This window comes from Amblyraja radiata, chromosome 16 (assembly GCF_010909765.2).
Source record: "Amblyraja radiata isolate CabotCenter1 chromosome 16, sAmbRad1.1.pri, whole genome shotgun sequence".
In the NCBI taxonomy this organism is placed as follows: Eukaryota; Metazoa; Chordata; class Chondrichthyes; order Rajiformes; family Rajidae; genus Amblyraja; species Amblyraja radiata.
The window spans coordinates 11,414,411-11,430,840 of NC_045971.1; the positions used below are offsets into that span (position 1 = coordinate 11,414,411).

Genomic DNA, 16,430 nt, shown 5'->3' on the forward strand with positions numbered 1-16,430 from the left:
GCCCTCTGTGAATCTCCAGATTTTACATTCGAGAAAGCATGCAAGATTGCTACCACAATGAAGGTGACATCAAAGAATGCTCGCGAGTTTCGTCCACCACGGACTGCAGGGGCCGGTTACAGTCACAAGGCAGTGCCTATGGCCAAACCAAGAGGTGCTAAACCAAAACCAAAGTATGGCGGGGAGCCGAGTTCAGCCAGTTGTTATCGTTGCAACGGTAATCACTCATCCCAATTTTGTCAGTTCAAAATGGCTAAGTGCTATAATTGCCAGAAGAAAGGCCATATCGCCTCAGCATGACGGGTCAAGCTTAAAACAGGAAACCAACAATCTGCAGGAATCAAGCGACAACACCAGCGAGGAGTTCACAACTTGGAGGTGAACCCAGATGGAAATGAACTTGGGTTGTACACCATTTATGCAACCAACATCGATAAGCCTAAGGCGTAGCCATGGGCACACGCATAGGCCCCAGCTACGCCTGCCTCTTTGTCGGGTACGTCGAACAATCCTTGTTCAATACGTACCAGGGCCCCATCCCCGACCTCTACCTCCGTTACATTGACGACTGCTTTGGGGCCACCTCCTGCACCCACACACAACTGACTGACTTCATCCACTTAACCACCAACTTCCATCCGGCACTCAAATACACCTGGACCATTTCCGACACTTCCCTACCATTCCTTGACCTCACCATCTCCATCGCAGGGGATAGACTTCTGACCGACATACACTACAAACCCACTGACTCACATGGCTATCTGGACTACACGTCTTCCCACCCTGCCCCCTGTAAGGACTCCACCCCCTACTCCCAATTCCTCCGCCTATGCCGCATCTGCTCCCAGGATGAGACGTTCCACACCAGGGCATCGGAAATGTCCTTGCTCTTCAGGGAACGGGGATTCCCCTCCTCCACCATAGATGAGGCTCGCACCAGGGTCTCTTCCATACCCCGCAACACTGCTCTCTCGCACTCGCAACAAGGGCAGAGTCCCCCTAGTCCTCACCTTTCACCCCACCAGCCGGCAAATACAACAAATCAACCTCCGCCATTTTTTCCCACCTCCAACGTGACCCCACCACTCACCACATCTTCCCATCTCACCCCATGTCTGCCTTCCGCAAAGACCGCTCCCTCCGCAACTCCCTTGTCAATTCTTCCCTTCCTTCCCGTACCACCCCCTCCCCGGGCACTTTCCGTTGCAACCGCAAGAAATGCAACACCTGTCCCTTTACCTCCCCCCTCGACTCCATTCAAGGACCCAAGCAGTCATTCCAGGTGCGACAAAGGTTCACCTGTATCTCCTCCAACCTCATCTACTGCATCCGCTGCTCTAGATGCCAGCTGATTTACATCGGTGAGACTAAGCGGAGGTTGGGCGATCGTTTCGCCGAACACCTCTGCTCAGTCCGCAAGAACCTACCTGAACTCCCGGTGGCTCAGCACTTCAACTCCCCCTCCCATTCCCATTCCGACCTCTCTGTCCTGGGTCTCCTACATTGCCAGAGTGAGCAACACCGGAAATTGGAGGAACAACACCTCATATTCCGCCTGGGTAGCCTGCGTCCGGCGGGCATGAACATTGAATTCTCCCAATTTTGCTAGCCCTTGCTGTCTCCTCCCCTTCCTTAAGCCTCGAGCTGTCTCCTCCCATCCCCCCCGCCCTCGGGCTCCTCCTCCTCCCCTTTTCCTTCCTTCTCCCCCCCCACCCCCTATCAGTCTGAAGAAGGGTTTCTGCCCGAAATGTCACCTATTTCCTTCGCTCCATAGATGCTGCTGCACCCGCTGAGTTTCTCCAGCATTTTTGTGTACCTTCGATAAGCCTACAACCAGCCAAAGCAAAGACTTTCGAACTAAACTATTGATAAATGAACAGTTAATCGATATGTGTATTGACACAGCAGCAGATTGTTCAGTCATGAGCAAAGACCTGTACGAAACAAAGTTCTCACAGATACCATTGTTTGAGAGTAAGGTCAAGCTGAGAACCTACTTGGGCAAAGTTTTGGAGACATGTGGACAAATGAACTGTAAAGTTCAGCATAACAGTCAGTCAGTAACACTGCCCATCATAGTGGCCAGCTACAGAAATAAACCAACCCTCCTTGGAAAGGATTGGCTGAGTAGAATAGAATTAGACTGGAAGAACATTTTCAGCGTCGATTTGTCCAAATCACGTCTTGAAAAAGTCATAAGCAAACATTTTTGCTGACAGTTACACGGGAATAACAGGGTACTCTGCACACATTCAACTTAAGCAAGATGTGAGACCTGTGTATTGTCGACCAAGACCTGTACCATATGCACTAAATAAACAAGTGGAAGAAGAACTCGACAGGTTAGAATGGAATGGAGTACTCGTGAAGACAGACCAGAGTAACTGGGCAACAGCAATTATGGCCGTACCCAAGGCCGACAAAGCCGTTCCGACTATATGGTGACTACAAAGTCACAATCAACCAAGCCGTTGATGACGAACAATATCCGTTACCAACCTCGCAAGATATGCAAGCAGAACTTAGAGTCTTCACTAAACTGGATTTGGCTCACGCTTACGCTCAATTCAATGACAACAAGGTAAGTCAGCAGTACTTGACTATCAACACACATAGGGCTTGTATTCATATACAAAGCTACCCTATGGTGTGAAATCCTCCCCGAAAAATTTCCAGTCTCATGGACAAAATGTTACAAGGCATTCCGCACTGTGTGCAACCAGGATGACCTACTGATATTCACAGAGGGCATCGTAGAACATCTGGAAATCCTTCAGCAAGTTCTCACACGACTGAACTGCCACAATATCAAACTGCGACAAAGTAAATGTGCATTTGCACAGAGGCAGTCTACCTTGGACTCAAAGTAGATGCCAACAGTCTTCGCCCTGTGAAGGTGAAAGTGGAAGCAATAGTGAATGCTCCAAAACCCAACAATGTGTCAGAGCTACGATCATTCCTTGGGATGGTGCAGTTCTATGCACGATTCCTTCCAGAATTAGCAACTGTGCTAAAGCCACTAGTTCATCTGCTACAAAGAGATGTGAAATGGACGTGGGGAAAGAAACAGCAACGTGCATATGACATCTGAAAGGAACACTTGACAAGTGACAAACTCCTTGTTCACTACTATACAACACGCGAGATGAAACTTGCTTGTGATGCATCAAGTTATGGTGTAGGTGCAGTGATCTCCCACGTAATGAATGACGGACAGGAAAAGCCTAATGCTTTTGCATCCCGCACCCTATCACCGAGTGAACGCAATTATGCAGATAGAAAAGGAAGCACTCAGCATCGTGTTTGGAATCAAGAAATTCCATCAGTTATTTCTCAGCAGACCATTCAACCTAGTGACTGATCACAAGCCACTACTAGTGATACTTGGTCCCAAGTCAGCTATACCTTCCATGGCGGCATCGAGGATGCAGCGCTGGGCAATTTTGCTGTCCCAGTTTGACTATAACGTTGAGTACAGAAGCTCCAAGTGCAACACAGTTGCAGGTGCCTTGTCCCCATGAGAACTCTGACGTGGGAAGTGAGAACTCAATCTACACACTGCAAGTTGTAGATGAATACTTTCCAGTGACTGCAACAGAAATTGCAGCAGAAACAAAGAAAGACACTGTGCTAAAGTGGGTCTATGAACAGACATTGAATGTTTGGACTGAAATTGATAGTGGATTAAACTCAGTTCTGAACTCAGAGCTGAAGCCTTTCCATAATCAACACCATGAATTATCATGTGAGCAGGGATGCATTAAGTGGGGTTACAGAGTGCTTGTACCAGAGTCTTTGAGAAACAAAATTATGAATGAACTTCATGGCATAGTAAGCATGAAGTCAATTGCCAGAAGTTTTGTGTATTGGCCTGATATTGAGTGAAATCGAGTCACTGGTGAGCAAATGTAGTGTCTGCCAAAATTGCCAGAGTAAACCACCATTGCAACCCTGGTCACGGCCAAGTAGACCTTTTCAGAGAGTTCATGTAGATTTTTGTGAAAAAGGTAATGATCACTTTCCGGTACTAGTAGATAGTCATTCCAAATGGATTCAGGTTAAGCATATGGGGTCAAGCACTACTACTGAGTGTAGCATAGATGAGTTGAGATCAATTTTTGCATGCCATGGTGTACTGGAAGAACTTGTTTCTGATAACGGGTCTCAGTTTCCTTCAGAACGGTTCAAATAGTTCATGCAGCGGAATGGTGTAAAACACACACTTGTTCCCCCATATCATCCAGCCTCCAACGGGGCAGCGGAAGGGTCTGTTAGAGTTGTCAAAGATGCTCTCGAGAAACAGGTTTTGCAGGGTAGTTCAAAGCTCAGCATGAAACATCGTTTGGCTAGTTTCTTGCTGAAGTACAGAACCACACAACAGGTTTCTCACCCACAGAACTGTAGATGACGAGAAGGCTAAGAATACGCCTAAGTCTAGTTCAACCCAATTTGGCCTTGAGAGTTGAGCAAAAACAGTTAAGTCAAAAACCCATTTTGACTCCCACAAAAAGGAGAGGTACTTCAAGCCAGATGAGCAGGTTCGTGTTCTCAGTCCTCCCAACAAGTCCAGTCGAGACAAATGGGATGTTGGGAAAATTGTAGAAGTGTGTGGAACAAAAAGATAGTTAGTTGAAATTGGAGATAGGACCAAAAGTGTTCATGTTGATCAAATGATTCCAGCCAAAGATGAACCAAAAACTGAGCATGAAGTCCTAATCCCTGAGTTTTCATCTGAAAGCGAGTTGGAAGAGACCACTGTGATTGAAACACAAAGTTCAGTTAGTACAGACAAAGAAACAGACTCCTCTGGTCAAAGTCAGGGTACTAAATTAGAGCCAAGCAAGCCAACAGTTGAGTCAACACCTAAACCTGTTACACCTGTTACTGTTAGACGATCAGGCAGGATCCGTAAACCAGTAGTTAGGTTTGTAAGTTAAGTAACTCACTGCATAAGTAAAATGAAAATGTGTAGATATGTAAAATAAATATTATGTTTATCATTTAAGATTTCATAAATACTGGTTTAAATCGAGTATCACAACAACAAAATTGTAACTGAGTACTTAGATTTAATACTTAAAAAAAGGAGAGCAGTGTAATGTATTCATGCATATTCATGTATATGTTAATGAGTTGGTGTTGTTTATAAGCAGGGAATGTTGGGTAATAAATCTCTCTCTCGTGATCCAGGCATCCTGTGTGTAAGTTGTTATTCATTCTGCCGTCCGGAATATAACAGCATCGTATCATCTTCAAGCTTATGAAGGTAAGTAAATCTCAGTGGCCCTGATCTGGTATACCCCAGATCACTGTGGGCAGCTAGTAGAAATACCAGGAGCCGTGGTTGAGATATATACATTAGCCACAAGCAAGTAACTGGAAGTCTGGAGGATGGCTAATGTTACGTTTTAAAAGGCTGTAAAAGAAAATGTTGGAATTATAGACTCACCTGTGGTAGGCAAGGCACTAGAATAGTCAACATGATTTTGCGCATGGAAGATCAGGAAAGGTGTCACCCCGGGCCGCGGTGTTTGAACCGGCCCGTTCGCAGGGTTCGGTGAACCTCGGGACTGTTTGTGCCATCGCCCGGTGGGGAATCGCCTCAGCGCAGAGGGAGAAGAGGAGGGAAGAGACAGTAACCCTAACATTTTTGCCTCCACCACAGTGAGGAGGTGCTTGGAGGTTACACTGTGGTGGATGTTAATTTGTGTTTATTGTTGTTTTTTATTGTATGATTGTATGTATGACTGCAGGCACGAAATTTCGTTCAGACCGTAAGGTCTGAATGACAATAAAGGTATTCAATTCAATCAATTCAATTAAGTTACAAAGTGCACAGAAAAGATTTGAGCATTTTGTCACAACTTAATGGAGTTATAGGGGAAAGTAGGTCAATCTAGTGCTTTATTCCTTGGATCATACAAGACCGAGGGGTGATATTTTGGAGGTACACATGGGGCATAAAAAAACGTAAATTTACAGACTTTTTGCTAGGAATAGGAAACAAGAACTAGAGGCTCTAGATGGGAAAGGTTTAATAGGAATCTGAGGGGAAACTTTTTCCCCACAAGGGTGGTACATAAATGCAACAAACTGCCAGAGGAAATGAGTGACGCAGATGGAATAACTGCATTTAAAATGGACTAATAAATGCACAGGAAAGGTTTAGTGATATGGGTCAAACATGGGCAAATGGTACCAGCTTAAAGGGGTATCTTGGTCAGCATGTTTCTGTTTTAGTTTAGTATATGGTTACAGCGCAGAAACAAGATCTTCAGCCCACATCGACTAGCGATCCCTGCACACTTGCACTATCCTACCGAGGGACAATTTACAATTATACCAAGCCAATTAGCCTACAAACCTGTACGTCTTTGGAGTGTAGGAGGAAACTGGAGATCCTGGAGAAAACCCTCACAGGTCACAGGGAGAACATTCAAACTTTGTACATACAGCATCTGTAGTCAGAATCGAACACAGGTGTCTGGTACTGTAAGGCAGCAACTCTACCGCTGTGCCACTGTGCTGCCATTTCTTGGTAATGGTTTTAAAAAGCTTTGGCTAATGACAAATCCCTATTGTGTTGTGACTTATGTCACTGCCAATCACCAATGGAGGATCAAAGCAGAATCGTTTAAGAGCATGTCTTTCATTGCCAGTATAGCTTCTTGATCGACTTTGAGGTCGTAGCACATTAAACGGTCATTGCAACGTACATCAAGCAAGCAATAGCACCTTATCAGCCTCTGTAGTTAAAAACTCAGCCTTCGAAAAACAACAAACATTCTCAGGAAACTGATGTGTAAAAAATCAAGATGGTTTGAAAATATTCTCAAAAGATATAGCTGTGATTTATTCCGTAAGTGCTTGTTGAAAATCCACAGTGCATTGTTTTTAGCGCAACAGGCTACAGCATTGTCAATGAATGACTACATTGCTAATTTGAACAATTAAATTTCTTACAAAACATCTGTTTGCAGACTGTTCAACAAGCCTAGGGCTGTTTGATACATGGTTTTACTCTTTCTTTTGCGTTGCGACACGAAGGCAGGGTAGAGGTAGATGATAAAAGAATGTTGTTCAACAGGCAGAGTCAAATATCAATTTGTGTCTCCAAACACCAAATTATAAAAATGTACCTTCAGCTGTATTTGAATCCTGGGCCAATCTGATCTAAATAAAATCTCAGCAATATGCTGCAAATCATCACCCCATATGGGAGTGGAATGCTGCATGTGGCAATGTGAAGAAAAAGTGCACACAGTAGAAAAGACAAACAAGGGTCCCCCGTTTCTCATCACTATTCACAGACGCTGCCCGAACTGCATGATACTACGTCCTCATACCTGAAACATAGAAACATAGAAATTAGGTGCAGGAGTAGGCCATTCGGCCCTTCGAGCCTGCACCGCCATTCAATATGATCATGGCTGATCATCCAACTCAGTATCCCGTACCTGCCTTCTCTCCATACCCTCTGATCCCCTTAGCCACAAGGGCCACATCTAACTCCCTCATAAATATAGCCAATGAACTGGCCTCGACTACCCTCTGTGGCAGGGAGTTCCAGAGATTCACCACTCTCTGTATGAAAAAAGTTCTTCTCATCTCGGTTTTAAAGGATTTCCCCCTTATCCTTAAGCTGTGACCCATTGTCCTGGACTTCCCCAACATCGGGAGCAATCTTCCTGCATCTAGCCTGTCCAACCCCTTAAGAATTTTGTAAGTTTCTATAAGATCCCCTCTCAATCTCCTAAATTCTAGAGAGTATAAACCAAGTCTATCCAGTCTTTCTTCATAAGACAGTCCTGACATCCCAGGAATCAGTCTGGTGAACCTTCTCTGCACTCCCTCTATGGCAATAATGTCCTTCCTCAGATTTGGAGACCAAAACTGTACGCAATACTCCAGGTGTGGTCTCACCAAGACCCTGTACAACTGCAGTAGAACCTCCCTGCTCCTATACTCAAATCCTTTTGCTCTGAAGCAGCTTCCAGATTCATAACATCTCAACCCCATGTGAAAGGCTTACACAGAGGCTTATGTCAAATACTTTATCATACGAAGATGGTATGCAGAGGAAAATCAAAAGCTATACTAAAAAGCTATTCAAATCGTGAAGAATGGAAAATGTACTTTAATCAGTATTACTGCCAAGATTGCTCTTCTAATGCATTACTAACCATGATAATTCCCCTTGGGCACATATTATAACAATTCAAATCTGAAATTCTGATACAGGTAACAGCAATATATAAATATCTGACACTGGATAGCAAGACAATTGCCCAGTGGGAGAAAACAACCAACTTACACTGTCTTTACATAGAAGGAGCCCTTATCTCCCCAACATCAAACTACTCCTGACCACTTTCATCATAATCACATTAAATTTGGTGTTTCAATATAACGATTACCTAGTCCAAGAGTACCACATGCAACACCATGAAAGCCAAATACTGTTCTAACCTTTAACTGTACAGCCTGTTCTGGGTTATTGCAGAGTTCCATACCGGTGAACTGTTTGTAACCCAAACAGTTCTCAAGTTGGAAATGCAGACAGGAATGCCTACAACCCCACAACAGCTGTCAAATCCTTTCCACCAGTTTCACAAATGCTCATTCTAATGCATGGGTTGTTCATAAGTTGTCAGAAGCTGGAAGGACCTGTAGTGATTAGTGTTTCCAAGCATTCAATCAAATACAAACTTTTACAGTATTTTCACACTATTTCCCCCAAAATGATTACTAATCCTATTAAAATTTAGTACAAGTAAAAATGCTTAAATTAGCCAACTGCCATTAACGAATTAAGTTTAAATGGGGTTTAAGAAATTGGAAAAACAGTCAACTGATTAATGGTACATGTTTCATTGATTATAATAAAGTAGTTCATAAACAGCACCAGCTATCACATTTTAAACACCTTTGGCAGAATGCTCCAAGCTGACCAGAAACCAAATTACTACTACAATCTTTCTCCAATGCCAAAGCTAACTTTGGAGAAACCTACCCAAATGAATAGTTAATGTTTCAGATTAGATGTAAGCATACTATTAGTCAGCTTTCAACTAAAATAGTACTATATTGAAAAAAGTGCATGTTGGTTCTAGGAATGAGAGATTATAATTACATTGATGGAGTACAAAATCGGTTTTATCTCTTCACACTAGATGTGAGAGAGAATTGGTAAATGGTTTCAAAGATAAACAGTTTGGATAGAAATAAAGTTTGTTCCAAAGGTTGAATTGATAGCCATGGGACACAAATATAAAAGTTTGGTAAAAGAGCAAGAGATTACAACAATTTAAATACCACTTGCTTCAGATTTGGAATACATTTTAAATACTGAAAATTGATTCAGAATTTGGCAAGTACTCAGCAAAATAAATTGCAGGGATTTGAGACAAGTGAAGGGGATTGCAACTAAGCAGACTGATCTTCAAAAGAGCCACTGCAGAATCAATAAAGCATTAGTTAACGATTCAATGAGGTCACAGCCGAAGTCAGTTACTAATACCAATCTACACATGCACCAAAAATGTGTTCCTGCCCCTACTAAGCTGCAGCTTACAAGAATTCTGAGTAAAGTCAAAACCCCACTAATTTACAGAAACTCATTGAAAACAAACAAGCCAACATCTGAAGTGATATTAGGACCAGCCTCAAAATGGATCAGATCCTGATATGGCTTCAGATGTCAAGCAAACATTTTCTTGTACTTTTCCATTCTGCTTAAATACCTTGGTCAAAATATTTCTTTAAAAACCTTTACCCTTTAAGCATTTTTAAGAATTGAAACATTTTTGCAATCTATACAGAAATGTAAATGTATAAAGTTATTTTTATATGAAGGAATAAGGTTTATGCCTGTGGGGCAAAACCATTTTTAGAAATGCCAGTTTTTGCTTTGGAAATATAAAATCTGAGAAATTAATGGCAAATAAATTATCACAACTCAACATGAATTTATCTGCTGTAATTGCAAGTAATGGATTTTAGGTATGTCAAGGACGTCCAATTTCAAGGATCAGTAGATCCTGTAATCCGACTGGTCTAGCAGCTATAGACTGGCAACTCAACATTTTGGGGGGGGGGGGGGGGGGGGGGGTGTTAGGGGAACCCTGAAGATGTACCAAATCCAAAATAAAAACTAAATTCTAGAAATATTCACCAGGTCAAGCAGCATCTGTGAAGGGAATAGAGTTAACACTGCAGACTTCTTTGACTCTGGCACTGCATATTACCATTTACAGTGAAATTTACAAAGAAATCATTAATAACCTAACCACTTCTTTAATCTCCCATTTCCCCATTGCGTGAAAGTCCTTACCAGCTTCCGATCGCACTTTGATTCCACATTGCAAAAAGGGAACGAGCTACCGATCTACAATTACAATATGACTGGTGCAGTCTAACCACCAGAGGGTTTGCAATTAATACATTTCTGGGCTAATTTTAAAGGAGGAAATATGGACAGTGCTATAAAACCCAGATTTACTAATTATCTGGACCTATATGGATAGGAAGGGATTCGAGCTAAATATAATATGGGCAAATTGAAAGCAAGCAACTTGTCCAGTGTGTCAACTTGGTTGACAAGGATATGGTGGGCTAAAGGGCCCCGTTTCCGTGCTGTGTGGGTATGTGACTCGTGTCGATTGTCAAAGAGAACTTGGCAAAACTGCCTTGCCTGACTTGCATCGATTCATTTAATTGTTATTTGTTGACCAAATACATTAAGTCCCCCGTGTTGCTTCCGATTACCATTAACTATAAATTAGCAATAAAATATGACTTTTAGAGAAAGCCGATAAAAAGGAAGCAAATAATCTTTCCCTATGATGCTAAGAAGTCAACCAAAATAGTTCAAAGGTAAAAAAAAGCTTTTTTTTCTTTCTTCTCCCCACCTCCCCCCCCATCAGTCTGAAGAAGGGTTTCTACCCGAAACGTTGCCTATTCCCTTCGCTCCATAGATGCTGCTGCACCCGCTGATTCTCCAGCATTTTTGTGTATCTTTGATTTTCCAGCATCTGCAGTTCCTTCTTAAAAACTTCTTAACCAAAATAGTTCCACCTGTTGTTTGCAGTTCAAGAACCAAAGACCCACCAATTGATTTGATGCACATTTGAGAAACCAATATTTGCATTTAGGGTTGCTTCATGAAGTTAATTATGTTGCAAGTGTAGTTGTATATATTTACATTTTAGTTCCTACTAAGACCAAACTAGTGATAAGGCTCAAGGCAATTTGTGGAAGAATGCAGTGGGCACAGTTTCAGCTAAAATATTTCCATTAACATCTTGTTTGATCATAAATAGAGCAATAATTTGGAAAGAAATGTACAAATTTAGACAGGCTATGGTTCAATATTTTGAATCTGTGCATGCCCCAGAATCCCCAAGATAGATAAAATGGCTGGGTTTCTCCACTCTTATCTAGCTAGTCTGTCTAAAATGCACACATGAACAAACAAGTGAAATATAATATACACAAAGATAAGCATGCTTCTGGCTCAAATGTGATAAAAGGCCACTTATGGAAGGAACTTCAGGCATGTAAAATGAGGCTATAGATGTTTTAGAAGCAGTGGGTTTAAAGCATGGACGTATCTTGGGACTCAGTTTTAATTAAACCATTTTCCTCAGATGAAAAAATATCTTAATTCTGTAAACTGAAGACATTTTCTAAAATAGTTATAGAGAGTGCTCCAATTTCTAGCAAACTTGGGCCCACAGTGCAAAACTGGTCTTAAATAGCAATGTGAAAGGTCACAGAAGTCTGATATCGGGAACCTGCCCCTCACTTAAGATGGTATCATGGATCTTACTGAGCAACTGCCATTGCTATTTAGGAGTTTGAGACAGCAAATCCAATCCAAGGCGAGAATTCTGTTCTGCACTACTAATTCATGCAAAAATGGGATGGGATGAGGTGAAACGGGCAGAAGTGGGGTGGGGGGGGTGTGGGGTTAAGAGGAGAAGGGGGTATGGTGCAGCCATAAGTGGGTTACGAGAATGATCCCGGAGATGATCGGGTTAACGCATGATAAGTGTTGATGGCTCTAAGCTTGTACTCGCTAGAGTTTAGAAAGATGAGGGGGACCTCATTGAAACTTACGGAATCATGCGAGACTGGATAGAGTGGATGTGGAGAGAATGTATCCACTAGTAGGACAGTCTAGGACCAAAGGGCACAGCCTCAGAATAAACAGACGTTTAAAGGGTATCAAAAGTTTCAGAGAGATGACAGAAGAATGGAGTTGAAGGGGAAAGATAGGTCAGCCATGATTAAATGACCCAATTCTGTTCTTGGGACATATGAACTTAAAGAAATCTGTCTGGTGCCAAAAAAAGCTGTTACAAACTAGAAATAGCTAGAAGCCCTGAAACAAACACTGAAGCAGGTTTAAATCTACTAAACTAAAATATACTGTATAATTAAAATAAAGTTTGATCAGGTGAAAAAATGCAAAAGTTAAACAAATCAGATATGAGCATCACGTTCCTCCCTGACCTTGAGCTATATCTGGTACATGCTCATCATTTGCACTTCCTCATACGCTACGGGAAATTAGAAAGAGAAAAATTCCATTGTCACGTTAAACAGAGAACACCCAACAAAAATGAATCCAACAGATCAGCAAAGAAACGAAAGTGTGGAAGCGTCTGGATGAATCATGGAGTGTTTATATTTACTCTCCTTGATCCCTCTGGAAAACATTTGGGGAAATTCAAATTATATCTTATTCACAGATGAAACATGATTATAAAAGCTACTTGCTGAAGAGAGGATTAAAGACAAACAATTATAGATCAGGAGGGTGGGGGAGAGAAGAGAGTGGAAACAACGTGACAGAGCAGACTTAAGGTAGCACTAAAAAGGCAACATCTCAGGTAATCAACTATGCTCCAACATTCGTTGACACTAAATATTTAAGTGTACAAATCAAAGTTTTGAAATAATGCCTATAAAAATACAAGTTGATTCAAACTAGCATGACAAAATGCATTTGAAATTCTCCATTCAAATGATTCATAGAACTATCCTTTGAAAGTTCACTGCAAGTTTATTGATGAGAACCCCGTGTCTCTTGCTTACAACGCCAATGTCATTCAGTTCATTTTCAACACCAAAATTGTACTGCTGCAATTATGTCTTTCCTAAAACTGGGAAATTTCTTTGACACTAAAGTAGAATGTAAGGCTAGTAAAAGCAAACGTTTTATATTAAATGCCCAGCAAGAATAATGTTTCTTATTCTTATTACAATCAATACACCTTTTATTTGATTGGGTAATGTTTCAATTCAGGAGTGACACTGCACAACTTGCAATTTTCTCATTCTTGCATTTAAGCAAGTCCAAAAGCATCTCCAAGTACCAACAAATTGCATACTTCTAATTAAAACATGCCATATTTTGCACAAAAATACCAGTATAACTGAACTTTTGCATGAAGTATCATCACACTTAAAATGAAAAGCTCTTTAGATTCCCTGCCCCATGTACCCAAAATCTGGGGGGAAATGCATTCAGCTTGGTGGTGATAGTGGACGATGCCAGGCTTGTAAGGAAAATCTTGCTGTAAATCTCTGAAACTACACTAGCTACTGACAAGACAACATTACAAACTACAAAAATCACATAGCACAGGAACCAGGCTCTTCAAACCCAAGCTTTAAATTCATCATTCACTGCTCATTTCCCCATGTCCTCTAAGTGTTTCCTTTTAAACTACAAATATAATGCACTTTTGAAAGTTACTTTCAAATCTGGCCCCACCATATTTTCCGACAATTCCCTCTAAGTCACGATCTTCTACTTAAGAATGTCCTTACTACTTCTGGTTCTTTTAATCAGAAATTTCAAAACTGATGATTGAAATTTGATAGTAGAAACAATTTAACAGTTTATCAAAATTAATGTTTTATTTAGCCCACCACCCAGAATCTCTACTTAATCTTGGCTGTTTTAAGCAAAATAAATTACATTTATTTTCTCAAATAGCCAAAGTCATTTATCCCTTGAATCACTTTGAAATGAAAACTGGATTGCCAACTCAATCCATTTCTCTTTGGCGTTTCATAACCTTAAAGTGAGAAATTAAAAACCAAGTAGACACGAAATGCTGGAGTAACTCAGCGGGTGAGGCAGCATCTCTGGAGAGAAGGAATGGGCGACGTTTCAGGTCGAGACCCTTCTTCAGATTGATAAAAACCTAGTACCTTCACCCAGAATTGAATGAAGGCATTAGGCAACCTGTCATTTGGCTGATGAACAAGATAATTTATCTTTGCTGATCTGAGGAATACATCCTACAAAACAGTCTTACAAGCCAAATAAAAATCAGCCTGAGGTTTCTGCCAAAAAGGAGAGCAATACTAACTGCAAGGAAGGAATGCAATATTTGCAACAACCTGGGCCACTCTTGGACCGCCTCATGTGTACTCAATATTGCACTTCCTGTTTTCATTTTGTAGGTTGAAATGGGAATTGTGGAAGAGAGAGCCTCTTAACTCAAAACAAAATTGCAAATACTCTGGTTACGTAGAAGCAAATAATTATATACGTTTTGTTTTTTTGCAGGACTGACAAACCAATACATGTACCAACAATTCAGAATTGGTAAAGGCAACTATTTTTAGTTTCATAAAAGGTTCTGCATCTTTGAAAACACCCAATAAAGTACACTTTACATTTTGTAGTGTTAAAACAATTATAATGGGTATTTACTTAAAATCATGCTAATCACACATCCAGAAACCAACTATCACACTCTTCCAGATAAAGATGTATATTTCTCCCATGAATAATCTTTCCTTCCCCAGCCACCATCCCCACAAACATCAATTTAAAAGGCATACCACACACCTTTACTGATCAAGTTACCTCTTTAGACGATGGCTCAAGATCAATTTATCACCAGGCATAACAATTGCTAGCAAAAACATTGTTTGTTTTAATCAACGTTAATTTTGAATACATCTTTAAGGCACAGAGGGAGCAGATTGTGAGAAACCAAAAATAGACTCCAAAAGTCAAACCAGCTCGACTGTGATCAAGGCGCCCGAATAAATTTAAACTGGAAAAGAGGAAGGCAGGGTGAAAACTTGAGCAACCGAACTAACAAGTAGGAGGGGATTTGTTTCAATCAAACACAAAACAGTTCATATCATGAGATTAAAACTTCCCACTGTGCCTCACAATTGTTTCGCAATCCATTTTAAAAAAACAGCTGACAGCATAAACCGTGATCCACTTGCTCCAAGTTTGTGTTGTTTACATGCGAGTTCCTTAAAGTAATGGAGTTTTAATATATCCATCGTCGTGCTAAAAATCAGGAACAAGGCACCATGACACGCAGAGTGGATGCAATCTCTTCCTTCGATGTCACTGGAGCATGGCTTCACCGCGAAGTTTCTTACCAATGTCAGGGAGCGGAGGAGGCCTTGACATCCCTTCTAGTGTACGTTTTGGGGTTGGAAATGCCCGGTTGCGCTGCCAGCTAAACTTGGCCCTCCTCCGGGAGCGGTTACCTCAATGCAAACAGCAGCATTTACCTCAACAGCGTGCTTTTAACCCACAAAGAAAACGTACTCACACGGTGGCAACGGAGCAAACAAGGGCGGCGGTGTCGGCGGCAACGGCGTCGCCCTTCTCCCAACTCTTATTCCACTTCTCTTCACTGCTTCAGATTAAACAAAACTCCGGGCCCAAGTCTCGGCCTCCACTTCCGCCTTTCCACTTTCGCGTCGCCGGCCCGCCCATACCTCCTCCGGAAACCACGTTGCGGGGGAAGGGGGGGGGGCGGGATGTTTCCTTGAGCGACATTGAATACACCCAATCAGTGAGCGAAGCTGACGGACGCTCAGCCAGAGCAGTCGGGTGACATGAGGGGTCCAATAACAGCGGCGCTGTGCGAAGTCGGGCCGATGACGGAGAATCAGCAGCACGCTGCCAGCCCATGAGGTCATCACGTACAAACGGAGGTTATGCAGACTACAACTCCCAGAAAGCATTGTGCAGAGAAGCTTAGCCACTTCCGGTGTCTAGAGGTTTCGATGACAGGTGCTGCGCGCAGCTGGTTCGCGTCTACCTCTTCCCAGGCGAGATAACATTCTCATCACCAAAAATATTTCCATCTGAATTTGAATTCCTAATTTGAGGAAGGACATTCTTGCTATTTAGGGAGTGCAGCGTAGGTTTACAAGGTTAATTCCCGGGATGGCGGGACTGTCATGTGCTGAGAGAATGGAGCAGCTGGGCTTGTCCACTCTGGAGTTTAGAAGGATGAGAGGGTATCTCATTGAAGCATATAAGATTGGTAAGGGTTTAGACATGCTAGAGGCAGGAAACATGTTCCCGATGTTGGAGGAGTCCCGAACCAGGGGCCACAGTTTAAGACTAATGGGTAAGCCATTTAGAA

General features: G+C 41.9%; 1 protein-coding gene across 1 annotated transcript in view; it reads right to left on the bottom strand.

Annotated features, from left to right (window-relative positions):
* rab5c (RAB5C, member RAS oncogene family) overlaps window positions 1-15,783 on the bottom strand; it is a 32,489-nt gene extending 16,706 nt beyond the window's left edge. The window contains exon 1 of the mRNA XM_033035089.1: window positions 15,606-15,783. The gene's annotated coding sequence lies outside the window, so the exon portion shown is untranslated. The remainder of the gene's footprint in view (window positions 1-15,605) is intronic.
* Window positions 15,784-16,430: the final 647 nt, after the last annotated feature.